The sequence below is a fragment of the Saimiri boliviensis genome, chromosome 8, assembly GCF_048565385.1.
Source record: "Saimiri boliviensis isolate mSaiBol1 chromosome 8, mSaiBol1.pri, whole genome shotgun sequence".
Lineage (NCBI taxonomy): Eukaryota > Metazoa > Chordata > Mammalia > Primates > Cebidae > Saimiri > Saimiri boliviensis.
Genome location: NC_133456.1, coordinates 18604834 through 18631988, shown reverse-complemented (window position 1 = coordinate 18631988; position 27155 = coordinate 18604834). Strand labels below are relative to the sequence as shown.

The 27155-nt window shown below is 45.5% G+C and overlaps 1 protein-coding gene across 3 annotated transcripts in view; it reads left to right on the top strand.

The window, feature by feature from the left end:
- The first annotated feature begins 55 nt into the window (after positions 1-55).
- The window catches only part of ACKR2 (atypical chemokine receptor 2), a 35345-nt gene continuing 8245 nt past the window's right edge, over positions 56-27155 (top strand). Inside the window, exons 1-2 of one of the 3 annotated variants that reach the window (XM_010336963.3) lie at positions 56-4105; positions 18309-18469. The gene's annotated coding sequence lies outside the window, so the exon portion shown is untranslated. Of the gene's footprint in view, positions 4106-5391; positions 11788-18308; positions 18470-18534; positions 22659-27155 lie in introns of those variants that run through there. The other 2 variants (XM_074404037.1, XM_010336962.3) reach the window with 2 other exon arrangements.

The window sequence follows — 27155 nt, the reverse complement described above, 5'->3', positions numbered from 1 at the left end:
TACCTCTTCCCTGCCAGATGTATCCTGGGTCACAAGAAACTTTGGCTCTAGAAGAAACTGATTCTCAGAAATATCTTGTAAGTTACTCAAGTTCTCATACTAGCTCTGCATATGTGGTGTGGATAAAGGTTTGAAAACCAGGCACTAAAACCTTTGTGGTATTAAAAAGGCAGGATCACATAGGTGGGGTGGCTCGCACCTGTAATCCCAACACTTTGGGAGGCTGAGGTGGGAGGATTGCCTGAGCCCATGAGTTTGAGACCAGCTTGGGCAACATGGCAAAACCACATCTCTATTAAGGATCACTTTTCTCAGGGCCTGTGCCCAGGTGGTCTCAAACTCCTGGGTTTAAGTGGTTCTCCTTCCTCAGCCTTCAAAGTGTTGGGATCACAGGCATGAGCCACCACATCCAGCTGGAAGCCTGGAGTTCTGATGGGAGAGTAAGAGTGTATTCCAGCTCCAGCAGATCGACGGACACAGATCGCCTTTTCTGTTTTTGTTCTCTCCAGGTCCCTGACAGATTGGAAGTTGCCTGCCCACATGGAAAGTGAGTCTTCCCCACCTAGTCCACTTAGATTCTCATGCTGATTACCTCTGGAAACACCTCCACAAATACACCCCAAAATAATGCTTCCTGAAGTGTCTAGGTATTCCTTAAGTCAGTCAAGTTGACACCTAAATTAATCATCACACTATTAAATATACACTGTAGGCAAAACATCTATAAAAGGGAGGGCACAAAGAGGAAGTAAGACCCCATTTCCCCAGAACTCCATGCCATTAACTCTGAATTGGCAAAAGTCCTTAATGTTTGACTTTATGTACAGAAATATGACCTTCCTTATATATCTTCAGTGTTTACAGGACACTGAAGATATATAAATTTATATTATCAGAACCCCCTTTCAAATAGCCTTCCAGACTTTACTAATATAGACTCATCAATCATGGGCCTAAATGTAAAACCTAAAATTATAAAATTTGTAGGAGAAAACAACTACATGACATTAGGGTAAACAGAGGTTTCTTAGTTAAGACACCAAAAGCATAATCCATAAAAGAAAAAAATCAATTACTTGGACTCCACCAAAATTAAGAAGGTGTGCTCTTCAAAAGACACTAAGAGAATAAAACAGAAGTCGCAGACTAGTAGAAAATATTTGCAAATCATATATCTGATAAAGGACTTTTTATCAAGGATATGGAAGTAATCCTCTGAACTCAATAGTAAGAAAATACACAGCCCAATTTTGTAAAAAATTGACAAAATATGTGAGAAAATACTTCATTAAAGAAGGCATATGGATGACAAGTAAGCATATGAAAATACGTTCAATGTCGTTAGTTCACGAGGAAATGCAAACTGAAATCACAATGAGATACCACTTCGTATTCATTAGAATGGCTGAAAGTAAAAAAATTAGCCGGGGCTAGCGGCAAACGCCTGTAATCCCGGCTGCGGGGGAGGCTGACGCAGGAGAATCGCTTGAACCTGGGAGGCGGAGGTTACAGTGAGCCAAGATTGCGCCATGGCACTCCAGCCAACTCCAGCCTGAGCGAGACTCGTACCAAGAACTGACCATACTGAGAACTTAGGCGAATGTGAAACAATTGTAGATTGTATCCTCAATTGTTTCACCAACGCAACAGATGAGGATACAAATGCATTTTTTGCCTGTTTTCCCAATGGAGCCTTAGAAGCAATGAGAATAAATGAACTACAGCTGCACGTAATATCGCCAACATAATGTTGAATAAAAGAAACCAAACACAAAATACTATATTCTATATGACAGGTTAGCATTTTTAGAAGCTAACCTGTCGTGTTTGAAGTCCGGAGAGTTACTACTGTTCTTAGGGTGGTAACTTACTGGAAAGGAGCACAGAATGAGAACTCTTCTGTATGTCAGGCTCTATTTGAAAAGATAAAAATAAATCTAAGTGAGATGGGAGAGGTAGGAGAGGATGATCGAATATGCTCCAGCTCTCTAGTTCTGCCCTGCTGGGCTGCGGTGTTTAGAATGTGAACCAGCCCCACCCAGTGGACAAATGTAGAAACGCATGTAAGCCTTCTTTACATGCACTTCTACATTTGTCCACTGGGTGGGGCTGGTTCACACTACTTGCATGTGATAGCAAGATGACTGGTCTCTCTTGGGAGCCTCAGGTAGTGGCAGCTAATTTGGGGTGTGGGGTGCAGATCTTGGGCTCAGAAATAAAATAGAGTATCCAAGGAGAGCCTGAGGTCAGCCTTTCTGTCCTGCTGCAGAGAGCTGGGTTCCGCCAGGCTGAGAGACACATGTGACTTCTCTAGCGGGAGGGATAGGAAGCAGAGAGAAAGGTGGACCCAATCCAAGCTGAGGATCAGGCACTGTCTGCCTCACCAGGAAGTCCAGCTGAGTTAGGAAATCATCTTTACTCAGGTGCTAAATGCTAATCTCATAAAGTAGGTAGTAATCCCCATTTTTCAGGTGAGAGAACTGAGGCCCAGGCAGCTTGGCTTGTAAGTGGCAAAACTAAGGTTTGAACTCCAGTCTATCTGGCTCCAAAACCCATTTCTAAATTATGATACTCTATGGAGAGTGCCTTAACCTTTTTTGTGCCATAGCCCTCCCCTCCATCCCCAACAGTCTGGTGAAACCTATGGAGCCCCTCTCAGAATCATCTTTAGGCCAGGCAAGGTAGTTCACACCTGTAATCCCAGCAGCACAGGATTGCAGGGAAGGCAAGGCAGGTGGATCACAAGGTCAGGAGATCAAGACCACCCTGGTTAACATGGTGAAACCCCATCTCTATTAAAAATACAAAAATTGCTGTGGGAAATAACATTAAATGTGTTATTTCCACTGGGTGGGGCTGGTTCACATTCTAAATACCGCAGCCCAACAGGGCAGAACTAGAGAGCTGGAGCATATTCGATCATCCTCTCCTACCTCTCCCATCTCACTTAGATTTATTTTTATCTTTTCAAATAGAGCCTGACATACAGAAAAGTTCTCATTCTGTGCGCCTTTCCAGTAAGTTACCACCCTAAGAATAGTAGTAACTCTCCGGACTTCAAACACGACAGGTTAGCTTCTAAAAATGCTAACCTGTCATATAGAATATAGTATTTTGTGTTTGATTTCTTTTTATTCAACATTATGTTGGCGATGTTACATGCAGTTGTAGTTCATTTATTCTCATTGCTTCAAAGGCTCCATTGGGAAAATATGCAATGCTTTTACTGATAATATTCCATAGCTGGAACTACTGGGGAGGCTAGGGTAGGAGAATTGCTTGAATCCGGGATGCAGAGGTTGCAGCGAGCCAAGATTTCGCCACTGAGTTCCAGCCTGGGTGACAGAGTGAAACTCCATCTCAAACAAAACAAAACAAAACAAAACAAAACAAAAACATGTTTTAAAATGCATAAAATAAAATACATACGATTATCAATTCTGAAGTTTCTAAGAATGTCAATCTTACTGAAATAGTTACCAAGTTTGTAAAAAAATTATAGTATGGTGGGTGCTATTTATGTGTGTTATTATTAATGCCTTAAATACAAGATCTAGCAGTGAGTCTGAAAACAACCAGAATTTCCAGGAAGTACTGAGTGTAAATATTTTTAGATGTCTGTTCTAATGGCGATGTGAAATGAAACTATTAGGGATTTTACTGGGGACAAAGTCATGGGTCACATTTCGATGAAAGGAAATGCTGAATCTCCGTCAGAAGTTTGTGAAAATAAGGATATAATCTTGTACTCACATAAGCTCAGATCTCTTGCATACCAGGTATGGATCTTTGGGGATCCATTGACCTCAGATTAAGACTCCTTTAATCGTTGCTTCTGACTCATCTCCCTTTACCCCTGACTATTCACAGGGCTTTGCTGGAAACCTGCCTGTGAGCTGATAACTAGCCAAGAGTGCTGAGTGTGTGTTAAACCACAAGGCAGATCACAGTGTCCAGCAAACACGAAAGGCCACAGATGGGCTGTTGGAGCCAGAAATATACACAGGAATAAGATGCTGCTTTGCCTTCAAGAAGCACCCAGCCTAGAAAAGGCAATGTCTCCATAGGTTATGATTTACCTCCAAATGAATTAAGCAGACAAGAAGTGAGTGCTTTGGGAACATACGAAGAGTAATTCTTTGGGCCGGGTAGTCCAGGAAGCTGTCCTCTAAGGGGCGATACTGGGGTTGGGACTGGGATGGGCAGCTTCAGAAGAGGGCAGGAACACCTAGCAGTTAGGCACACAGGCTCTGTCATCAGACAGCCTGGGTTCAAAACCTGGCTTCGTCACTTCCTAGCTGTAGGATTTTGGGCAGGTCTCCCTGATCTCTCTGTGCCTCAGTTCCTCATTTGTAAAATGGAAATGACCCTAACACTTCATAGGGTTGGTAAGTTTAAGTTCTGCTGGCCACAGTGATGGGGCTGATTGTCACTGAAGAGGTGGACAGAAGTTGAGGCCTTTCTAGGCATTAGGGACAGCAGACTGGATGGTTTTCTGTGAAAGGAACTGGGCAGGGAGAGCCATTGGTCTGATGAGTTAATGTGGAATGGACAAGCATGTTTTATTTTTTCGAGTTACATGTTTATTTTTTTGCCTTGGGGCATAACATTAAATGTGTGCTTTTACTGATAATATTCCATAAAACAGGGCTAGAGTAAGTCTTTAAGTTTTAAAGAGCAGTGAGTTGATTTAGAGAAGCTATTCATACACTCAAACATAGCATAGGTGGTAGGCGGATGTGGCAAATAATGTGAAGGTGGTAGCAGTGCCTTATTTGAATCACTGGATTGGGAGATCAGAACCGTCTGCACCTTATGAAATTTTAGAAGTTTCTCTGGCTCAACCCAGCAATTCCTGAACCCCTGAATGGGACAGAGGCTGATAGCAAATACACAGTGTTTGAGAAAAGTCCAGAAATTCCGTCCACACCCCTTCATTTCTGAATACACTCAAGGTCAATATTTGAAATTGCAGGTCACCACTCAGAAGCAGGTTATGAAATCAGTTCATTACATGGTGGCTCACGCCTGTAATCCCAGCACGTTGGGAGGCCAAGGTGGGTGCATCATTTGAGATGAGGAGTTCAAGGCCAGCTTGGCCAACATGGTGAGACCCCATCTCTACCAAAAATTAGCCAGGTGTGGTGGTAGCATGCCTGTAATCCAAGCTATTTGGGAGGCTGAGGCATGAGAATTGCTCAAACCTGGGAGGTGAAGGTTGCAGTGAGCCATGATTGTGCCACTGCACTCCAGCCTGGGTGACAGAGTGAGACTCTGTCTAAAAAAAAAAAAAAAAAAAAGTTAATGAGCCATGTTCAGCTTTTATTTATTTATTTATTTATTTATTTATTATTTTTTGAGATGGAGTCTTTCTGTCACCCAGGCTGGAGTTCAGTGGCACAATTACGGCTCACTGCAACCTTCACCTCCTGGGCTGAAGTGATTCTCCTGCCTCAGCTTCCCTAGTAGCAGGGATTACAGGTACCCGCCACCATGCTCAGCTAATTTTTTAGTAGAGTTGGGGTTTCACCATGTTGGCCAGGCTGGTCTTGAACTCCTGACCTCAAGTGATCCACCTACTTCAGCCTCCCAAAGTGCTGGGATTACAGGCATTAGCCACTACGCTTGGCTCATGTTCAGCTTTTAAAAACTATGAAACAGAAAATATCTGAGTACATTGGTAGTAGTTAGGGTAATATTATTTTGTTTAACCTATTTTTTCAGGTGTATGTATGTGTGTGTACCCGTACGATGGACTGCTAAGTAAAATGCATTTCCTATTGTGGGATACAGGCAAAAATATCTGCTTAGATGGTAACAGGACTGGATTCTCATCCAAATTCTCCCCCTCCTCTGCTGTCTAGCAGGATGGTCTTCATACTCTGCGAGCCACAGAAACAGAATAATTTTTGTTGGGTGCCTAAGTGAGATGGTAAAGTGCTGTGTTTATGCCTGAGATGTTGATTTAGCCAAAGTGTTCCTGAACCTATTTATATGCCTAGAACTCTCCATTTACAGGGAATTGAATTCTTTAGGAGGGGGGACTAGGATCAGGCCTCTGGGCTTTTTCTTAGCCACCCGCGTTCCCTTTTCCAGCTTCCCAGCCCACACCCAGAGCTTCTGCTTCCAAACCTTCCATCACTTTTCCAGTTACAGCGTTTCCTTATCTCTCACGACTTCCTCATTTTGTTGCCACGTTTCCCACTATGATATATGATGTGGATGGGTCACGCATTCATTCCTGGAGCTGTCTCCGTGTAGCCCCACCCCCACGTCTCCGGGCTGTGAGATAAGAGGAGGCCTACGGCCCTGTCATCCCACAGGTTCAGCTCCTGGAATTTTGTTCAGCAGTTTCTTTCCATTGACTCTTTCCAGGCGTGGCTGGGAGGTGACTTGAGGGGACAGGCTTTGGATAGAGCAGTAGATAAGCGTTGAAAGGGAAGTAGTCCTGGAGCGGACTCTGAGACAATGATTTGAGTGTACATTTTAGGTTGAGCTATATGAAATTGCCAATTTTATAGGTCAAAAAGCTCAAATATTGGCAACGTCATATGGTTCCACTAATGGTTTATCTGGGAGTTGGAGACTGGGGCAGGAGAGTAGGGAGGCGAGGCAGACGAAGGAAGGCAGCCAGTAAAGAGTGTGTTAGCAAACCAGCTTCCCCTGTGGGTGGCTGGACTTAATCCCCTGGGAGAAACTCAGGGAGATAGTGGGGTGCACACACCTTGGAGTTATTCCACCCAAGGGCAAGCGAGGTGGCGCATTTAGGCACCAACTGACCTCAGTCATTGGTTGGGGGTTCTTGGTGGGGGGCAGGGAACATTATGTCCTGGAATTTCTGGCATGCTGCACTGGCAGGCAGAGGCACAACAGGCTTTGCTATTAGTCAGAGCAAGGCCACAGACAGAGCAGTGTGGGTACAGACAGCTGGAAGTCAGCCAGCGTGTGCCCAGTAGGTGGAAGCTCTGGTAGACGAGGGCCACCAATGGTGCCTGCTATAGGAGCTCTGCCAGGGGATTCTGAAGGTGCCTCCAGTGAGCACGTCTGGCCACAGACTCAAGTAGATGAGAAAATATGACTGTATTTTTCTAGAACAAGCTATTTTCTATTTTGAGACCACATTCTACAGGATGTGGACACTAAATTGCTGTCACTCGGAATTGAATTGCATCAGTTGCAGGAAACTGGTTAGTGCTCAGGTGCAGGGGAGCATGGCGCCACCTGGCTCATGGTGGCATCTGTCCACACAAGCCTCCACTGAGACATCGCATGCTGCCTCCCTGATGGATGCCAGCCTGTATGTCCACACTCACTCTGGTCCACTGGCACCTTCAGGCCCGGCAGCTCATTGAGCACTTTCCTTTGGTTGCTTCAGGCTAGGGATTGGGATAGGGCTACCTGTGGACCTGTTCACCTTGGACTCCCCATGTGCCATGTCCCTGTGCCCCTCTGGGTCCCACAAACACCAGGACTGTGGCCATAAGGCAGGGCACAGGGTCCCTCTAATGTTTAGATTGACCTGCTTCCTTCCTGCCTCTCACCTTCTTAGCCTGGGGAATACTTGTTTAGTTTGGTATAGAATAGAAACAGAACCTTAATTGCCTCAAACTCCTGTAATCAAAAACAAAGAAAAAATTCAAAGACCCTCCCTGAGTCTCGCTGTTTGAGTAGAAGAAAAGTGAATGGTGGGGAAACGCCAATTAACATTGATTGACTGACTGATCGATTGGGACAGAGTCTCATTCTGTTGCCCAGGCTGGTGCATTGGCGTGATCTCTGCTAACTGCAATCTCTGCCTCCTGGGCTCAAGCAATTCCTCAGCCTCCTGAGTAGGTGGAACTACAGGCACATGGCACCATACCTGGCTAATTTTTTTGTATTTTTGTTAGAGACGGGGTTTCTGCATGTTGGCCAAGCTGGTCTTGAACTCCTCACCTCAGATGATCCACCCACCTCGGCCTCTGATTGACATTTTAAAATATGAAATTCTGCCTTGACCCCTAGGGAACCTCTGGTCTCACCCTTAACAAGGCAATGTGACCACGGCCCCTTCCACAGATGCTTCTGCTGCTACTTTTTGCTTTATGACTATTGTAGCCATGTAATGGAGGAGAGAAAGTTGCTGTTTTAAGCAAGGCAAGGATTCTTAATTTGAAGTCCATGATCTAATTCAGGAAATTTTTGAAGTTGGATGGGAAAAATTTTCCACTTTTATTTTCATTAACCTCTCACAAAATTAACTTTTCTTTCAATCATGAATGAAGGCAATGAAACACAGAACATGTTGAATATCTCTTTAAAATGTTTTGAACCTGAAGTGTTTTGGATTTTGGATTTTTTTCAGATTTTGGAATATCTGCATATGCATAATGAGACATTTTGGGGCTGGGACACAAAAACATGAAATTCATTTATGTTTCATATGCACTTTACACACATGATCCAAAGGTAATTTTAAACAATAGTTAAAAGAATTTTGTGCATGAAACAAAGTTTTCACTGTATTTTGGTTGCAACCCATCGCATAAGGTGAGGTGTGAAGTTTTTCACTTGTGGCATCATGTTAGCACTCAAAAAGTTTTGAATTTTGGAGCATTTTGGAGTTTTGGATTAGGGATCTCTAATATCAGCTTGTAATATTATTGGGACCTTGTCACAGGTATCTTGAAACATAATTTATACTCATCACTATTACAGACTGAATAATTGTTCTCCCTACCTCCAAATTGATATGTTGAAACTTAATTTCCAATGTGATGATTTTTGGAGGTGGGGCTTTTTGGAGGTGACTAGGTCATGAGGTTGGAGCCCCTATGAATGAGATTAATGCCCTTATGAAAGAGATCCCAGAAAGCTCTCTTGTCCCTTCCATCGTGTGAGTTCACAGTGAGAAGGCACCATCTATGAACCGGGAAGCAGACCCTCACCAGACACCGCCCAGATAAATAAACTGGCTCTTCTAATCTTGTGCAAGGAGATTTGACTCAGGCACTGACTCAGTGCAAGAAGACAGCTTCAACTCCTATGATTTCATCCCTGATCAATTAGCACTCCTGGCTCACTGGCTTCCCCACACCCAGAAAGTTTTCCTTAAAAACTCTGCTCCCTAAATGCTCAGGGAGACTGATTTGAGTAGTAATAAAACTCTGGTCTCCCGCACAGCCGCTCTGTGTGAATTACCCTTTCTCAATTGCAATTCCCCTGTCTTGATGAATTGGCTCTGTCTAGGCAGTGGGCAAGCTGAACCCCTTGGAAGGTTACAGTATTGGCTTGTTTTCGTTCAGCAAAATCCCCTTGAAATGTATCCACGTGTGTGCAGATCAACAGCTTGTTTCTTTTTATTGCTGAGTGGTCTTCCGTGGTAGACCTAGTACCTAGTCTGCTGAACCATTACCCACTGGAAGACATCCAGATTATTTCCAGCTTTGAGCTATAATTGGTTTTTAATGTATTTTATTTTGTGTTTTGAAAACATTATTCTGAGAAGGAGACCAAAGGCTTTGTCAGACTGCCCAAGGGATCCACTGGTATGAAAATATAGTTCTAAGGGGAGAGGAATGTCTGCCTCTACATTATTTCTAGAGAGAATTCCTAGAGTCCGGCTGGGAGTGGGAACAGGGAAGGGCAGCAATTTCAAAGCCTTGTCAGGGCTTCCGTGCTGTTGGAGTGAGACAAGAACCAGATAGTCTCTGTCGTCACAGTGACATATTGAGCTGAGCTGGACTATAATGTGGGGTAGTGATTCTGTGAACCTAGAGGATGGCGAGGGGCCAGAGAAGAATGAGAGGAGCCCAGCCACATGGCAGCTTGAAACCCAACAATTGCCCCAAACTTAAGGAAAATCTGCCATGCTCAAAAATGAGCCGTGTTAGAGATTTTAGGAGGCAAAGCACAGTGAAGGAGCAGAGTTCCTTACCTGGATCTGCAGGGAGAAGAGGACAGGTGTGAGAGGTGAGCAGTGAGTGGGATGGAGAGTTAGGGGAAGTAGACTCAGAGCTCCAAGTGACAGAGACAACATAAGCACCTGGGAATTTTAGCAGGGGCAATCCCATTTAATTCCCTTTCTTTTTCTTCTTTTCCTTGAGATGGAGTCTCACTCTGTTGCCCAGGCTGGAGAGCATGGCATGATCTCAGCTCACTGCAACATCTGCCAGCCAGGTTCCAGCAGTTCTCCTGCCTCAGTCTCCCAAGTAGCTGGTACCCACCACCACGCCTGGCTAATTTTTTGTCTTTTTAGTAGAGATAGGGTTTCATCATGCTGGCTGGCCAGGCTGGTCTTGAACTCCTGATCTCGTGTTCCATACACCTCAGCTTCCCAAAGTGCTGGGATTACAGGTGTGAGCCACTGTGCCCGGCTGCCATTTCATTCCCTTTCAAAGGATGATGGGATCTTAGCTGACTCTGAGCTGCACTTGAATTCACCTGTAGGGAATTTTCTTATTTTAGTTGGAGGAGTCAGGGTTTTGTGTTGTGATGACCTCCCAGCCTCCTCTCCGGGAAGGACAATCCCCTAACTAGGAAGTTTCAGGTGGAGTTTGGACTCTGTCTCCTGCTTGTTATGCCCAGTCATATGTGGTACTGTGGCCAGGATGGGAATCTGGGAGACAAGTACCAAGGAATGTGGTAGCTAAGGAGCCACTTAGGGGGAAGGCACTGAAGCAGGGACAGAGGTGGGCAAGTGTCTGTAGGAGGAGGCTATAGGGTGTTGAAGTTAAGCCAGGTCACCAGTGTACAATCACTAAAGAATGAATGGATCTGGGATTGACGTCAGTGGCTGCTCACTCCACAAGCAGCAGCGACCAGCCGGAAAGTGCCTTCTGAGAGGAGCAGCACCAACTGTGAGGTAGTCTTACAAACATCTTCGACCTGAATCAGATCAAACCTCCACCTTTCCATTTATGGGAAATACAGAGAACGGAGTGGCATGTTAAACAATAACATAAAAATGCAGTCAGCAAAATCCAGACTTCAGGAAACTTTCCACACAGTATGAAAAACCAGCCTCTTCAATAAATAAGTTACAAAAAAAAGCAAAAGATGGAGATGGAGATGAAACCTATAGATGAAAAGAGATCGGGAAAAGTATCAACCACTCACAGTGTGTGATTCTTGTTTGGATCATGATTCAGACAAACTGTAAAGAAGAAAATTATGACTTTTACATGCGGAGTGACTGGCTAATTAATGTTAGCTTCTTTAGGTGAGACAGTGGTTGAAGTCCTTACATTTTAAAGGAACAGACTCAAACATTTGCCGATTAAATGGTATGATATCTAGTATTTGCTTCAAAATAATAATACTAAAAGGGGTGAGTAGGTGGCAGTATAGAGGAAAAAGATTGGCCACTAGCGGGTCATTGCTGAAGTTGGATGATGGCTGATGGGAGTTCCTCATACTCTTCTGGAATTTCCAGGGGTATGTGTTTGAATACTAAGATAATAAAGAACATCATAAGGGGGTCCAGTGGTTCATGCCTATAATCCTAGCACTTTGGGAAACTGAGGCAGGTAGATCGCCTGAGGTCAGGAGTTTGAGACCAGCCTGGCCATCATGGTGAAACCCCGGCTCTACTAAAAATTTAAAAAATTCGCCAGGCATGGTGGCACATGCCTGTCATTCCAGCTACTTAGGAGGCTGAGAGGCATGAGAATCACTTGAACCTGGGAGGCAGAGGCTGCAGTGAGCTGAGATCGTACCACTGCACTCCAGCCTGGGCGACAGCAAGACTCTATCCGAAAAAAGAAAAAAGAAAAGAAAAAAACATCATAGAACTACAAAATTTATCTGGTGAGAGGAGAAAACATCTGATTCAGAAGGGAAATGTAGTAAACTAACTGGGTGGAGGCTGAGGGTGGGGGCAGGAGTAGTCTGGTCCAAATCCCAGTCCTGCAATTTGGAAAAGTTACCTAATCTCTCTGTGCCTGATTTTCCTCATTATAACACGGGGTTGGTGGGAGGATTAGAGAAATTAATTTATGTAATGCACTTGAAACAGTGTCCTGTTCAGTCCAAGTGCCATTTAAAGGTCAGCTGACTTTATCGTTCTGCCCCTAGTGCCCTGTCTGAAATGAAACCCAGGGCAGGCACTCGGGAAAGGCTTCCTGGATGGATAGATGGGGTGAAAAAGTGAAGGGGTGCTGGAGCAAGGTCCCCAGTTCTCAACTGTTGATTAGCTGTCAACTTTGTCAGTTTCCAGAGACCCTGACAATATTGACAAGAAAATAGTTCCTAAGAAATAAAACTGCCTCCAGAAAGCTGGCAGCTCAGCCTGTCCATGTCACTCACCCACTCCCAGGGTCAGCTGGAAACACCAACTTCCAAACCTTACAGGATGCAATCTTCTTTGCCTGGAACCCAAGGGTGTGCCCAGCAGCTGCTATTTTTATATTGCTGCTTGGGCTGGCTTGGCATTTCAGTTTCCAGACAGGTGCATGCAGTCCTCATTGGGGAAGTCCTAAAGGAAACAACAGCATGTCACTGCTGATGGGAGCACGGACATGGTTGAGTCTAACCCTCTATACAGGGGTGTCCGATCCTTTGGCTTTCCTGGGCCACACTGGAAGAATTGTCTTGTGTCACATCAAATATACTAACACTAATGATGGCTGATGAGCTAAAAAAAAAAAAAAAAAAAAAAAAAGTATCACACAGAAAAAAACCTCATCCATGTTTTAAGAAAGTTTAAGAATTTGTGTTGGGCCACATTCAAAGCTGTCCTAGGCAGCATGTGGCCTGTGGGTTGGATAAGCTTGCTCCATAGTCACTTTACAGGCAGGGAAACTGAGTCCCCAAGAAGCTTAAGGTGGTGGAGTCTTTGTACAAGAAGCATTGAAATTGCTGTTAGGTAAGATCAAGTAATTCTAGGAAGGCTTCCTACATCAAAGCTTGCATTCACCCAACAAACATTTACTGAGTGTCTACTGTGTGTCAGGTGCTGGCTGGGCTACACAGTGGGGGACGTTCAGATGAGCCAGAAATAATTTCTGTCCTGGAATCGCTAACCAGATCTGAGGTGGAGGGGCTGGGGAGAAGGAAGGAAGAATTACACGGAATATTCACAAAGACAATGAGCAAAAGAGCACTGGAGTAGGAATCAGAAAGTCCATGTGGCTGCTATCAACTGTGTTTCTGGCAAGTGACTTTCCCTCTCTGAGTCTTGGCAACTCTGTCTGCAAAATGGATGTGATAACCTCAGCCTGGCCTACCCACAGAGAAGATATCTGGGGAACCACTCCATAATTTTAATGTGTAATAAATATATACGTGAAGGTATTTTGATAAATGAATAAATATATTGATTTCAAACAAATGCATTTGTAGCAAGGCAAGGGAGTAGTAATTGGGGAATGAGTTAGACGTACCTGCTGCTTGGTTGAAGGGTGACTTGGACAGATGTACAAAAGAGGAGACAACACAGTCTGAGTGGCCGGAGGGGCCAGGAGGGGGCAGCACAGAAAGAGGAAGTGGAAGAGGTGAGAGGAGCACCATTTCCTTCCTGTCGTCAATGGGGCATGATAGGAAGAAGTCTGAGATTCTGGCGTTAACAGCGAATCAAAGTGAGTAAATGTGGGCTCTATCCAGGCTTCTAAATTGGAGGGCAAGTTTGTGGCCTAGGAATTCAGAGTTTTAAGGCCCTAGAGAAGGACTGGACTGACTCCCTCTTGAGTTAAGCTAGAACGGGTCAAACTTTGCCCGAGGAAGACAGAGAAATAGTGAGAAAGAAACAGTGAGACAGAGGATGAGGCAGGGCCAGCCCAGGGCTCTGCCATCAAAAACGAGGCTGTCAAGAGCTGGCTGGGCCATGCTGGCAATCAGGAGCCCTTGCCTGTGGATCTCCTGCTTAGTGCGGGGACAGCACCAGGTACTCTGTGCAAATGAATAAGGCTCCTGTCTATGAAAAATCTGCAGTCCGGTAGGGAGACAGATTTGCCCCTGAACAGTAATTCCTCTACTGACTTGGGAAGGAGGCTCAGAACAGAGGATCAGGGATGTCTGGAGAGGCTTGGGAAGACTTCCAGTGGGAGGTGAGCCTGAAGACTTCCAGGGTGGTGGAGGACAGGATGGATCAGCTGTAGGTCAAAGGTTCACAGATACGCACTCAGTACTTGGCTAAAGAGAGAAGCTGGTGTTTTGAAAATGTGATGCCACCTTTTATGGTAATTGTAGATTTTTCCAACGTGAAAGGTGTAAGTACATTAGGAAGTACATCAAACTAGTCATGATTTTAATGTCTACTCTGAATTCAGAAGTGGCATAGCACCCTATGGAGAGGCCCTGTGCTTCTGCCTGTCTGGCCTCTGGCTGGGTGCATTCCCATCTCAGGATCCTTGCATGCCTTAAAGAGAGCAAAGAATGTGAGTTCACAGCCTCTCCCTTCAGCCCACTTCAACATCTGGAAGTCTCCTTTCTCTTTGACTAGAGTCCCCCTCACCCCTGCAATGCACTGCCCTCTTCATTTTGGTTGCCCATGGGGCAAGTGGAGAACAGCTGGTAACCATCCCCTGGGTGCAGAGCATTTCCTCTGCAAATCTGGGCAAATGCTGCCAAGCTAACCGCTGCCCGGATGTCTCTGTAACTCTCTCTGCAGTCTGGCTCAGAAGGGAGACTCAAGAAGGGCAATCAGAGCATGAGATTGGTGGTGCTGGAGGGAGGGTGCCTGATGGAGAGCAGGGGTGGGGGATCTGGGGCTACCTGGCAGGCTCAGCCCTTCCCGGAACTCTTTGTCTGTGGAGCTAGGACTGACTTGTCTGACTGCAACCTGCCCATTCCAGGAAAAAGCCCAGCCCTTGTTGGGAAGATGCTTCAGTGAGTTTCAGGGAAAAGGGAAACGTGGCTACTCACACAAAGGCTCAGAGGTCGCCCAATCACCTGCCCTGCATACCAGGGAGTGGCTGATGTGCTATAGCTGGCGAGTGACACTGAGAGAGTGACTTAGCCTTGGGCCACAACTTGTTAGGAAAAGCAGCTTAACAGGAAACAGATGGGTTGAAATATTTTCAAAGAGGATGAGACAATTTGAACAGCAAGATAAATAATGGGAGCAATAGAATAAAATAAATATCCATGAGGTCATACTAATATGGAGAATCAATTAATATGGAGAAAGGCCAACTGTTAAATTTTTTTTTTTTTTTTTTTTTTTTTTGAGATGGGGTCTCCCTCTGTTGCCCACATTGGAGTGCATGGCAAGATCTTGTCCCACTGTAGCCTCCACCTCCCAGGCTCAAGCAATCCTCCCACCTCAGCCTCCCAAGTAGCTGAGAGTACAAGTGCATGCCACCATGCCTGGCTAATTTTTGTATTTTTTGCAGAGATGGGGTTTTGCCATGTTGCCCAGGCTAGTCTCAAACTTCTAGGCTCAAGCCATTTACCTGCCTCAGCTTCTCAAAGTGCTGTGAGATGCTGTGCCCAGCTCTCTCATAATAAAATTCGAATCAATACATGTAGAAAGAATGATGGAAACATAAAATCACCACACAGTAATAATTATTGTTGGAAAGCATAAATGGATGCAAAAATTAGTGGACAAAACCATGATGAGAAATAGGATATTTGCATAGTCTCAATGTAGCAGGAGCATAAATAGTAATTTCACAATGGGAAAACTTGTCAGATACCACATTTTTCAAGTGATCAAAGTTAACATTACCAGGAAAGAGACATCTCGAAACTATGTACCTCTGATATGTATACTGAGGACATAAGGTCACTTCTGTGGTGTTCCTGCCCAAAATACATAATCTCAATCTAATCCTGAAGAAAAACCAAACTGAAATTTAGGAGCATTCTACAAATGAACTGGCCAGCACTCTTCAAAACTGTCAAGGTGACAAAAGACAAAGCAAGACTGAGGATCTGCCTCAGAATGAAGAGACAAAGGAGACACAAGAATCAAGTGTATTCTGGTTTAGATCCTGGGCCAGAGAAAGGACATTAGTGGGACAACTGTTGAAATTTCAGTAAAGTATGTAGGTTACTCAACAGTGTTGTGTCAATGTTAATTTTCTTGTTTAGATTCACTACTGTGATTATGTAGATGTGTTAAAAATGAACTCCCTAACTTAGAGGCCAGCCACGGTGGCTCACGCCAATACCTTTGGAGGCTGAGGCAGGCAGATCGTTTGAGCTCAGGAGTTCGAGACCATTCTGGCCAACATGGTGAAACCTCACCTCTACTAAAAATACAAAGTTTAGCTGGGTATTGTGGTGGGCACCTGTAATTCCAGCTACTCAGGAGGCTGAGGCAGGCAGATCGTTTGAGCTCAGGAGTTCGAGACCATTCTAGGCAACATGGTGAAACCTCACCTCTACTAAAAATACAAAGTTTGACTGGGTATGATGGTGGGCACCTGTAATCCCAGCTACTTGGGAGGTTAAGGCAGAAGAATCCCTTGAACATGGGAGGCAGAGGTTGTAGTGAGCTGAGATCACACATCTACACTCCAGACTTGAGACTCTGTCTCAATAATAATAATAATAATAATAATATAAAACCTTAGGCAAATTATACAGAGTTTAATTGAGCAAAGAACAGTTTGAGAATGTGGCAGCCTCCCAGACTAGATTAGGTCCAGGGAAACTTGGGTGATGCTGCGTGGTGGAAGAAGACTTATGGCAGAAAAGAAAAGTGATGGACAGAAGATGGAAGTGAAGGACAAACAGCTGGATTGGTTACAGCTTGGCATTTGCCTTATTTGAACACAGTTTGAATGGTTGGCCAAATGCAATTGGCTGAAACTCTGTAATTGGCACAAGAATAGGTTATAGCCTGTTTACACATTCAGTCTGGTTACAGTTCATTATGTGTGGAGAAACCTTTAGGCCAAACTTAAGATATATAAGTTTTATATATTAAATGTATAAAACATAGGTTTTATATATTAAAAATATATTAAAATATCTAAGTTCAGCCTTAGGCTAAGCTTAATTTAACTGATGTTAATATTAGGGGAAGCTGGCAGACAGGTATCTAGGAATCTTATGCTTTATTTTGCAAGTCTAAAAATTATTTTAAACTAAGGATACACAAAAGGGGTGAGGTGAGGGGGAATAAAGAAGGAGCCCAGGCCCTAGAACTTAGCGATTCTGTGGGAGGGACCCAGGACTCTGTGGCTCTTGTTGGGCAGCTCCTTGGGTCTTATTCTCCCAATTAGAAAGTAGTGTTTGGCCCAGAAAGACTTGGAGGCCCTACTTGAAAGGTCCCCTGCTTCCCTCTGCTTGAGTGAAAACCCATCACAGTCTTAAAGCCCATTCTTGGTAGCCTGTGGACCCCAGAGAAAGGCAAATGTCTAAGTCCATGGCCATCTTGGGACATTCTGTTCTCTGATGTCTGTCTGAGGGACTGTCCCCAACCCCAGTAAAGATGCAAAATCCAAGGGCCAGAGAGGTGAAGCCACCATCTCTAAGTCACAAAGTCAGTAAATGCAGAGCCAGATCCAACCCCAGCTAAGCGTGACTCCAATGCCAGCACCTTTAACCACTTGACATTACTGCTCTATTATTGCTCAGTTCAAGTGGAGGCAACAGGCATTCACCAAGCACTTGCTGTGTGTCAAGGGGGCCAGTGGGACTGGAGGTGAGGGCAGCTGAGATACTGATCCTGGACCACAGGTGCTGTGCTGGGAAGGCAGACTCTCATACTGCTAAGCATGTGGCAGGCAATGCATCATATATCCAACATTCATTCATTCATTCATTCATTCTCTGCTGCTGCCTGTCCCTGGGCTCTGGCTAGTGGGTCAGATATGGTCCTTCCCCGGAGAGCTCCTGACCCAGCAGGGGAACAGACAGTTAAACAGGCAGCTAACCATCCAGAGATGTCATGAAGGGGAGTAGGGGAGAAGGGAAGGAAAGAGGGAACATGATTTGGAAAGTCTGGGAGATGAAACTATTGGTGACACAGTGGGTGTAGCAGACACAACCCTGCTCAGTGGAAGTTACGGCCAGAGAAAGAGACTGGGAAGAGTTTAGGGTTGGGGCAGATGAGGAGGCAGTGAGATCTTGCTGGGAAGGTATCCAGGATGAAGAAGCTGGAGGCAGGATCTCTGAAGGTAATGTTGGGAAGGTCCTTCAGAGACACAAGGTAAGCAAAGGCCTGCACATCTGGAATGGACTGTTAGTGGCCTTGACCCAGTTATGAGGGAATCATTCCAGAGAGGGGTTACGTGCTTTCCAAACACTATCCTTGGGGGATGCTCCTTACGAGGTGGGAGGTCATCTGAGCTTGACTCTTGTCAATGAGAGAAACGCTCAATGCTGTGCAGGATGAGGGTTGGGGCAAGGGCAAAGGGAATTTTTTTTTTTTCCAGTCTGAAAGCAGGATATGTACACAAGCTGCTGTCCAGAGAGGGGACGAGCCTTCAGAGAAGAATCATACTCCCTCTGCACTTCCTGAGGAAAGGCACCCGGGCCCTGCTGCTCTGCTCCCAGGCTTGTGGTGGACATTCCCAAGCAAGTCATTCTGGCTCTGGTAGGTTATAGCCACACTCAGGAGGTGGGTTTGGGATGGGGGTGGGAATGCCCAGGGACCACAGGGACAGACGAGCCCAGTGGCTTGGGGAGTGGGCACAGGTGCTGGGAAGAGGGAGGTACTAAGTCAGTGTAGAGCTTTCTCTCCAGCAATTGCTTCCAGCACCTGGAGAGTGAAGGGTCTTCTGACTTCTTCCCCTACTTGACTCTGGCTCTGAGAATCTGCTTTGCAGATTCCAAAAATCCCTGAGAGTTGGTTCTCCAGCCTGGCTGGCTAGCGGAGCTCAGGCATTCCTTTCCTTCTCTGGGCCTCAGTGTTCCCAGCTGTAAGAGAATGGGGGCAGAGGAGATAGTCTTTAAGGGCCTCTCGCCCAGGGCCAAAGTTTCGCAGCTCTGTGGTCTCTTCTTTTGTACATGTCCACCCTCTTCCCATCCTCCTCCTTTTCCAAATTCTTGACCCCCTTTCCTTCTGCCCAAAACTGTTCCAGATTCAAATAGTCCTTGGATCCCCTCCCATGCATCCCAGCCTGAGTCAAGTGTCATTTAATCAGTGAGTGTATTCATTTTAGGGCTGAAAGAGAACGAATAGCATATGCCAGGCCCTCAGTTTACCATAATAACCCTGCAAGGGAGGCATGTTATAAGTAAGAAAACTAAGGCTCAGACAGGTTAAATTATGAACTTGGAGTTGCACAGCCATTAAGAAGTGAATTCAGCTGTATTCTGTCTATTCTACCATGCTAAGTGTGCCGCCCTTCCTGTGGGTGGTGGGGTGTTTCATTTTGAGCCCGACGTCATGCTGAAATACACATGCAAGAAGTTCTCATGGGAACATTTCAGGCAACAAGGAGAGAGGCAAAAACAAAACATCAAAAAACATTCTGGGAAAGACACGAAAGTCACACCTTCTACAGCAGCTCCTTGAAGGGTCAGGCTCTAAAAGTGCTTACTTTTTGTTAGCTGAAATAAGCTTTGGGAGGAGGGTTACTCTTGTGATTTTATACATGTCACAAACATCTCTGTTTCCTGACAAGGGCCAGGAAACATTGAGTAATGTGGGGTCCCAGGGAGCATGGGGAGCAGGCGGGCCTCACATATCTCATGAGCAGGAGATGGCTATGTCTAGCTGGAGGCTGCAAGGGGATGCCTGCCCCACTGAGGACTGGACGAGGCCACTCCCTTCCAGCCAGACTTTTTGATTACACAAATCCATAAGCATTAGTGTAGCAGATGTGGCTCTGGGCATGAAAACAGACAAACAGGATACACTAAGATGTTCCCGCGGGTTATTTTTGCAATGGTAGCATCACAGGGGAGCTTTGTTTTTTTGTTTTTTGGCCTCCTTTCTATTTTTCCGCTGTATTTTATTATGATAATCAGGAAAAATAACATGTTAAAAAAGTAAAGAGAGAGAGTGTGCAGTGATCTGGAATCCAGGGCCAGCTGATTCCTCTGGCCAGCTATGCCTGGCTTGCAGTGAGGCCCTGGATTTCCTGGGAAACCAGAGAGGGGATGCATACCTGTCCATCCCTTCATAAGGGAGCCAGGAAGACACAGCAATGACTGGGGCTAAAAAAGTGTCTCGGGAGACACAAAGCCCTGTGTAAGTGTCAGGACTGGTTCCTGTTGTCTTCATGTCGTTTTATAAATCACAATCCAAATATACTTTCCATGTAGACCATCCAGAAGGCAGCTGTTCATCCTGCAAGCCCTAGGAAGGGGCGCTCACAGGCTGAACTCTCAATGTGTGATTTGGGGCTCCAGCTCTGGAGCTAGCTACAGGAACTTGGTTTCCAGTCCTGCCATAAACTTGCTGTGTGTGCTTGGGCACATTACTCTCCCTCTCTGAGTCTCAGTTCCTCATCTGTAAAATGGGCCCATCTTATAAAGTTATTGTGAGCAGTCAGTGCATTATTACCTAAAAAGCTCACGGGAGGGGATCCACAACCTTGTTATTATTATTATTATTGAGATATGGTCTCACTATGTTGCCCATGTTGGTCTCAAACTCCTGGGTTCAAGGAATCCTTCAATTTCAACCTCCCAAGTAGCTGGAACTATAGATGCATGCCACTGCCCCTGGCTGTGCTTACTATTTTCTTTGAGTTGTATCGTAACCTAGCATTTAAGAGCATGGACACCCGGTTTCAAATCCTGGCTCTACTAGTCAATTGCTCTGTGATCTTGGGCCAGTTCTCTAACTTCCCTGTGTCTTAGAATTCTCAGCTCTAAAACAAGGCTAATGATAGTCTTTACTTCTATCAGTTAAATGTGAGGATTAAATAATACATTTAAAGCCCTTACCCCAGGCCCAGCAGAAAGGTCAGGACTCCATAGTGCTGTTATAATGATGACATCAGGTTGAATCTTCACAAAGTTCTTCATTGCATTGTGCATATTATAGATGAGAAAACTGACTCATGGAAGTCAAGGCCTTTGGTTGGAAGCCTTGCTTTTGTCTTGGGGCCAGCAGAGCCTGGAGGTTTAAGCTCAAGTGCATCCCAAACTGACCAGTGAAGTAGGAGGTGCAGTTCTACCTCTGAGCTGATCATCCACGAGCTTCTCTCCCTAGCATGCCATTTCCGAGCATCTAGACCGTTTTCCTCACATCCTCCATGTGTGGCTCTCACTGACTTTTCTATGCATGCACCATCGGCCTTCTGAGCAGCTTTCCATTCAGGTGTCCTATGTAATAGCATCCTGGTCTCCTGTTGTTTCTCCATCTCTAGTGCCATTCTTTGCTCCATTTTCTTTCTTTTTCTTTTGAGATGGAGTCTTACTCTGTCACCCAGGCTGGAGTGCACTTACTGCAACCTCCGCCTTCTGGGTTCAAGCAATTTTCCTGCCTCAGCCTCCTTAGTAGTTGTGATTACAAGGATGCGTCACCATGCCTGGCTAATTTTTGTATTGTTAGTAGAGATGGGATTTCACCATGTTGGTCAGGCTGGTCTTGAACTCCTGACCTCAGATGGTCCATCTGCCTCAGCCTCCCAAAGTGCTGGGATTATAGGCATGAGCCATCATCCCAGTACTTGCTGGTCTTTGCTCCATCTTCTAATGAGCCAGCCTGGTCTCTGAGCTTGGGTTCAAATCCCAGATCACGTATTTTTTATTTTTATTTTATTTTTTTATATCTTTCTGCCCAGACAGCCAACTCAGGTATTTAATAGCTGTGTGGCCTTGGGCACGTTCCTTAGCCCTTCTGTGTCTCAGTCACCTCCTATGTAAGATAGAGATAGGAATACTACCAGCCTCATAGTGTTACTGAAAGAATGAAATTAATTAATGCATGAGAACAGGACCCATAGTAAGTGCTGTAAAAATGCTGAGTGTTGTTATTATTATTATAGATGAAATTACAGTTTAGCTGGTGTTTTCCCAAGCCCAAGAAGAAGCAAGTAGAGAGATCTCAACACTGGTACCAGATCCCCCAAAGGCAGGTTTCCTGGTATGTGTGCCCATCCAGTTACGCACCTCTTCCAGGGCCAGAGGGTGTTCCACAGCCAGACACTGTGGTCAGAGTCTGAATCACTTCATGACTCCTGCCTCAACTTTTCCAGCCACAGTTGGGCCAGGAATATGGGATTGGAGTCCCAGAGTTAAAGGCAGAGGACCAGAGGTGGACCGTCCCATGCTGAGTGAGGACAGAATTCAGGCCTTGGGACCCCATTTCCACCCCAATCTTCCCAAAAGCAATCAGAGGAGCAAAAGGAGTCCCAAGGGAGGATTGGGGTAGACACGGGGCCACTTCCCGTGACACAGGCCAGGGAGGCTGCACCAGCGGGAGGCGGCACTTGAACACGGTTCAAGTGGAAACAGCGTGGGCTTAGGGTTCATAACGTTCCTTGATCACAGGCTCCCAACGCTGCTAAGGCAGAGCTGGCCCAGGCTGGAGAATGTACTCAGAGAAGGAGAGTCTTGGCTCAGCTGTGTCCAGGCTCCCGTGGTAGGGAAGTGGGAAATCAGAAAAGGGAACAGTCAGGAGACAGAATGGAGGGGGAGACGAGACTGTGTTAATTAATTCCACTGCCGGGTGTTGAACGCCTCTCCGATGCCAGCCCTGTGCTGGTGAGTCCTGGGAACACAGTTGCAGATCCTCGGAGCCCTCAGTTTCGCAGGGGAAGCAGGTGATCTTCAAAAGGCAGTCTTGCTTCCAGGTGATGGACACTGTGACTGAGGAGTGACCTTCTGTGAGTGCTTGCAGGGGCTGGGGCAGGGGTTTCCCCAGGCCACCAACCCAGGCAGGGTTCTGGGAGGGGAGGATTTAGATTGTATTTTAAAGGAGGATATGTTTTCCACATTCAAAGGAAGCCAGCAAAAGTATTTTTCACTAGAAGTGATCTCAAATGGTGTTCTTGATTTTATATTTCAAAAGCTGGTGTGGCCTCTGGAGGTCACATTTAGTCTTGTTTATTTGATCAGCTTGCATGTGGAATTAGCTGCACTGTGAACAGGACACTTGCACTCAGCATGGGTGTGCTTTCAGCACCTGGGGGACCTACAGGTGACCCTGCCCATAGGGTTCTTGGCTGTGGGGAAGATGGTCGTGAAATTGATGTTTAAGGTGGAAGAGGGGAGATGGTGGGAGACACAAAAGAGGGTTCAGTGGGTCAGGCAGGGTCCAGTCAAGCTCTGTGGGGGCCTAATCAGGGGAGTGCTGGTGAAAATTTGACAACGTTCTGGGCTGGAGGCACAGGGGAGGCAGGATGGCAGAGGAGAGAGAGGAAAGCCTTGATTTATAGCATTTGCCATGATGTAAATTTTCTCAATTTCAAGCTACCAACTTAACATCACTGAAGGCAGAGTTGGTTAATTCCATGATCATTTGTTTAATGCCTCCCGGATGCCATATGATTGGCTCTCAGTCTACCATTGGCTTTGAACCTTCCTGCCACTAGTTGCTGAGGCCAGAATTCCCACTGTTGGAGCCTCAGGCTTCAAATTCAAGGTCCATTTTGAAAGGGTGTGTGGCGGGGGGAAGGGGTCACCATTTCCACCTCATGTTGTGAGGGCCATCCAATGCCCCGCCCACCATTTGCTAATCTGAGGCTGTAAACAATTGGGCTTCACCTCTCCACACCTGTTTCTTCATCTGGAAAGTGAAGATTATAATCGCTTTGCTTCCCAGGACTATGGTGAAGATAAGGTGAGAAAATTACATGTGCATGTTCAACTCGTAGAAGGAACCCAACTAACATGGCTGCCTCCTCATCACAGTATCCTTCCTCTTGTTGCCTCAACTGTGACTTCCCCGAGAGACCTAAGGGAGGTGAACCCGGCATAACTCCCAATGAGGGGAAGATCCTGGGCAACGAACCAAGACTCAATCACATCTTTCTTTATTTTGACACCAAATTTCACTCTTGTTGCCCAGGCTGGAGTGCAATGGTGCAGTTTTAGTTCACTGCAACCTCCACCTCCCGGGTTCGTGATTCTCCTGCCTCAGCCTCCCAACTAGCTGGATTACAGGTGTGCCCCACCATGCTTGGCTAATTTTTGTATTTTTAGTAGAGATGGGGTTTCACCATGTTGAACAGGCTAGTCTTGAACTCCTGACCTCAGGTGATCCAACCTCCTTGGCCTCCCAAAGTGCTGGAATTATAAGCATGAGTCACCGTGCCTGGCCTTCAATCACACCTTTCTCAGTGACCTCTTTTCGTAACTGCTGGGTAGGGCAGAACGGAGGTAGGACCAGGGACAAGGCACCATGTGCCTGGAGTCTGAAGACCTGGATTTCAGATGCAATGTGGCTAGTGACTTCCTGTGTGACCCTGGTAAAGTTGCTTTGCTCCTGGGTTAAATGGGGCTGACAGTTCCTTCCTGATTTGCCTTACGAGACTACCGCAGTGCATACGAAGGTGCCTGGCCAGCTGTAACGTGCATATGGGGGTGCTGACTGCTGTTGTCATTGTCGTTGGCATTATTGATGAAAGAGATAGGAGGAGATCATTGTTCCAGCGATGAGGGAGACCTAGAAAAATTCCCGAAGTGAAAGATCAGGGGTAAAGACCTGACTGCTGTTGCCACTTTGTGATAAAATGCAATAAAAATGTCATTGGCCTTATTGATGAAAGTGGTAGGAGGATTGTTGCCCCAGAGGTGGAGATGACGTTCTAACAGATTCCCAGAGTGAAAGATCAGGAGGCTAAAGGCCTCGAGTTGGAAGCGGATAGAGTGTTCCACGTAGACGGAGAACAAAGGCGGCCTGGACTAGCAGGTTCTGCTGACTGTGACCTCTGGCTTTGATTGAAACATTTGTCAGACTTCGTTGTTTGCTAAAACAAAAGTCAAGGCATTTTGAGAAATCAAGTCAAGATCAAGGTCCACGTCAGCAGCTCAGAAGAGCTGGTGTTTAACCAATGTCAACTCCTGAATAATAAGCCCTGATTAGACCCGAGTACACCCCTCACATCCTCCTTCTGCAGCAGCTCACAGGCTTCCAGCATGAGCCATATGCTACGGGTGTCCTTACTGCTGCCCAGGAAAGGGAGGAGCTGAAGGCCAGGAAGGCCCTGGTGCAGAGAAGGGGACAGGAAGACCAGCGAAAAAAGGCACTGGGTAAAGTTCCTTAGGTTGATCAGAAACAGAAAAAGCCACTCAGGCTGAGCTCCTGGGATGGGGACAGGGCATGTGTGGTTTCCCCAGGATCTGGTCCAGATGCCATTGGATAGGAGCCCAAGGGTGGGGCAGATGCTCACAGACTGGGAGGACTCTAGGGCTCCTGCAAGAGAGGTTCTGCTTCAGCAGCACTGAATGGTTCTACCAGCCATGAGGTCATAGTACAACGGATACCATGGGTCAACTGAGAACCTGAGTCAACATTTCTTTCAAAGTCTACCTGAAAAAAAAAAAAAAAAAAAGTAACACTTTTATCAGAAAGGGCTAAGGAAAACATTTGCAATATATATGAAAAAAGCTAACATCCTCACTATTATAAGACCTCATAAAATCAGCAATCTACCTATTAAAAGAATGATTCATAGAAGAAATACAAGGGGGCATTGAGCATATTAAAAAGTTCAAGCTTGGCCAGGTGCAGTGGCTCACACCTGTAATCCCAGCACTTTGGGAGGCTGAGGCAGGCAGATCACAAGGTCAAGAGATCAAGACCATCCTGGCCAACATGGTAAAACCCCGTCTCTACTAAAAAATACAAAAATTAGCTGGCATGGTGGCGAGCACCTGTGGTCCCAGCAACTCTGAAAGCTGAGGCAAGAGAATCGCTTGAACCTGGGAGGTGGAGGTTGCAGTGAGCTGGGATTGTGCCACTGCACTCCAGCCTGGCAACATAGTGAGACTCCATCTCGGAAAGAAGAAAAAGTTCAAGTTCACAGGAGTCAAATATAAAAAAAATAAAATCCAGAAGTATGGGGTAGAGCTGATTTGCATTTCTCAGTCTGTGCCCGTGACAGTCAGCAGTCTACAGTCCCCTCTGCAGTGGCTCTTCATAATTGCCTGCTTGGGCCACATTCTCTTTTTTATCTCCTTCCTCTCTCCTCCTAGAGCCCCCTTACCCATTGGTGAATGCTCTTTGTTCAACATGAAGTCTCTCTCCTCTCTCCCTCCCTTTCTCCAGAACACACTACAGGTTTGAAAATATTTCTTCATTCATCATGTACTTGTATCACTGATTTATGTGAAGCTCTCTTAAAAAAATTATTTTAAATAATTAAATAAAATCCTGGGATCTCACTGCCTCAGAGGACACTTGACTGTGGACAGTGACTTGTCCCTTGTCATAGCTCCACCCCCATCCGATGCCACTGGCTTCTCCTGCCCAGGCACCTGCCATCTTGAATTTGGTGCCTGTCGTTCCTCCGCCTTCCTGTCATCTATTTGTACTCCTTCAAAGTATGTATTTTTTGTTTCATTTGTCTTACTTTCATGAAAAGAGTATCATGTACATATTTTTATGGGACTTGGAGATAGGTGGGCCGATTGAAAAGGAAAAACTCACAGGGTGGGGGTGAGGGTGATGAGGAAAGAATCTGCAAGGTATCTCATGTTTCAGTCTTAGGTGACTGAGTAGTTGGTGGAGTCATTCAGTTAGATAGGCCTAGGAAAGAAGAAAGGGGCTGGTGGGGAGATGAATAACTCAGTTCTGGGCAAAGCAATAATTTAAGCTCACATTTACTGAATGTCTGCTATGCTCCAGTCACTTTTGTAGAACTTAAAGTGCTCCGCATGTATTATCACATTTAAGCATCACAAGAACCTCACAGGATAGGCACTGTTATTATTTTCATTTTAAAGATGAGGAAACTGAGAGGTGGGAAAGTTTAGTGGGTGCTGAGTCTATCAGCATGACGGATCACACCTTTTGCTGCAAACAGAAATACTGGATAAAATATTTAAAATATTAAATATTTGTCATTAAAAGTATTGATATAAAACTCGCTATTTACAAATAAAACATTTTAAAACTCTCAAAAAGCTAGGGAAATCCTCAGGTGACAGGAGTAAAGAAAACTCAAAGCCAGGGTGGATATATTGGACATTTATGGATAAAACAAGCCCCACTGAAGATAAGCTGTCATTAAAAAAATAATAATAGACCACACATGAGGAAGGGTCAGGAGACACATTAAATAGGTGAATTGATATCCCTACAGAATAAAGATTTGAAAGACACTGTAAGTTTTTTTAAAAAAATAACATAGGAGAAAAATAAAGCAACAAAATCATAA